Below are 2,994 nucleotides of genomic sequence, written 5' to 3'. Positions count from 1 at the left end.
AATAAAATAAAATAAAAAAGGTCGGGCGGAAATTTGCTTAAAAAATTAAATCGGATGCGTTAAAATGATTAGCACAAAATATACTTATTGAAAAAAATACAACGTTTCTTTAAATTCCGAAATAAATTTGCACCGGTTAAAAGGGTCAGACGAGTCAAAACGCAATCGAAACAGCCGCTAAAAAATATGACGGGCACACCAGGTTAAACTACGTGAACCGTAGATTAATAATACTGACGTTTGCAATTTTAATTTTGAAACTTTTTACCCGCTGATTTTTGTGTTCTTAAGAAACGATTCAACTGATTTGTCTGTATTTTCAATAAATTTATTCCGACTGATATTTTAGGTTTTATTCATGATGGAATGCATGTCATGTTATGCATATGGTGCAAATTAAAAATGAAATCGAAATTTACGAAGATTTAAAATGCCCGGACAAAATTGGGGTATGACAGTTGCCCCTATTTAATTAATTTGAACTAGAAGGTAAGAGTGACAATGGTCTTCATACATTCGTGGGGGAAGGTAATTAAATACGAAAATATCCAAATTTTGTCCTTTTGAAATGCAAAGGAGAAATGCAGAAAGAAAATGCGATAGATTCTAACAGCACCAAGGTAATAGGGGTAGAATGTCAAACCAATGCCAACCCTCGAGTCGACACTCAAATCCTGCAAAGGCTGTTATTGATGTAAAGACAAACGTGGGACTAAAACTGAACAGGCTCTTTGGCACCAAAAGGATGACAAAAAAGTTAATTGCCATCATCAAAAGAATGATAGTAATTAACCACGATTTCCAAGATCGTCATCACCAAAAGGATGATGGATAAGCTGAGCTTCAAAGGTAGTCATCACCAAAACTATGATGGTTATAATGGTTACAACAAAGATCACCATCACCGAAAGGATGATGGTAAGATCAACAGCAAATCTCGCTATCACCAAAAGGGTGAAAGTTAGACATAATCCAAATATTTTCATCACCAAAAGGATGATGTCCGTCACCAAAAGGATGATGGTTATTCTGATAAAGCTTCCCATTACCGAGGGTATAACAGCAGGACTACCATCAAAAGGATGATAATTAACTCATCAACTTCAAAGATCACCGTCACCAAAAGGATAAAGGTAATATCCAACAACAAAACTTGTTATCACCAAAAGGATGATAATAAGTCAAATAACTTCTTAAATAACTGTCGTCATCAAAAGGATGAAGGTAAAACCAATAACAAAACTTGTTATTACCAACAGAATGATAATAAGTCAAATAACTTCAATAATCACCATCACCAAAAGGATGAAGGTAAGAACACAACTTCAAAACTTGTTATCATAAGTCAACAGTCACCATCACCAAAAGGATGAAGGCACTACAAACGACAGAACTCGTTATCACCAAAAGGATAATAATAAGTTACAACAATTTAAATGATCACCATCACCAAAAGGATGAAGGTGAAATCAAGACAAAAACTTGTTACCATCAAAAGAATGATTTAATGATCACCGTCACCAAAAGGATGAGGGTAAGATCAACAACAAAACTTGTTATCACCAAAAGGATGATAATAAGCCAAAACAAACTTAATGATCGCCATCACCAAAAGGATGAGGGTAAGATCAAAACAAAACCCGTTATCACCAAAAGGATGATAATGAGTCCATAACTCAAATGGTCACCGTCACCAAAAGGACGAAGGTAGGATTAAACAACAAAACTTGTTACCACCAAAAGGATGATAATAAGTCGATGACTTTTACTGATCACCGTCACCAAAAGGATGAAGGTGGGATCGAATAGCAAAACTTGTTATCACTAAAAGGATGATAATAAGTCGACATTCACCATCACCAAAAGGATGAAGGTACTACAAACAACATGACTCGTTATCACCAAAAGGATGATAATGAATCAACAATCACCATCACCAAAAGGATGAAGGTGAGATCATAACTTCGAAACTTGTTACCACCAAAAGGATGATAATAAGTTATACTAACTTCAAATATTGATGACACCAAAAGGATGGCAGTGGGATTGGACGTTCCAGATGTCACCATCACCAAAAGGATGATAGCTTAAACCAAACTCCATAATCTCTATCACCAAAAGGATGATATTTAGATTGAACTAGACGTCATCACCAAAAGGATGATAGTTGAACCAAAATGACAAGGATCCTTATCACTATAGGGATTGCCGACACCAAAAGGATGACGGTAGGCTGTAATAATTGTAAAGGTCGCCATTCACCAAAAGGATGAAGGTTAGGCCAAACTTCAAGGATCGCCGACACCAAAAGGATGGCGGTAAGATTAAACGACAATACTTGTTACCACCAAAAGGATGACAATAAGCTTTAATAATGAGGGGTCTCCATTCACCAAAAGGATGAAGGTTGAACCAAAACTTCAAGGATCTTCGACACCAAAAGGATGACGGTAAGATCACAAATGTCAAGGATTTACCATTACCAAAAGGATAACGATTATCATAAACAGGATGATGATCATTATTCATAAAGGGACTTTCACCAAAAGGATGATAGTGAGAAAAATGAGGCTACTGACAAAGTTCAATAAACCCGACTTTTTGGGTAGTATTGGGACATTACTGGGTAAGACTTGCTTGGGGTATCGACAACAAAAGGTTGCAGAACCATTATCCTTTGGGGATATGTAGTTTCTATCAACAAAAGTTTACAGGAAACGACTTATTGAGGGACGCTCAACGCGAAACAAGGTAAGTGTTTAGAGAAACAATGTTTGACTTAGCTGAGGATAACGTCTGATCAACAAAAGGTTGAAGGATGTAACTCAATGGGGAACGCCCGATAGTAGGGTAGGAACTTACTCAGAGAAAAACAATGACTCCACTGAGGATTGGCCTAGATGCCTACGACTAAACCTTGGATTTTGATTCGTGTTATATGCATAAATGTTATGTATACGGTATGCATGAGGTGATGCATGTGATGCATGTTTG

This window comes from Lathyrus oleraceus, chromosome 5 (genome assembly GCF_024323335.1).
Source record: "Lathyrus oleraceus cultivar Zhongwan6 chromosome 5, CAAS_Psat_ZW6_1.0, whole genome shotgun sequence".
NCBI lineage: Eukaryota > Viridiplantae > Streptophyta > Magnoliopsida > Fabales > Fabaceae > Lathyrus > Lathyrus oleraceus.
This window is presented reverse-complemented; position numbering follows the sequence as displayed.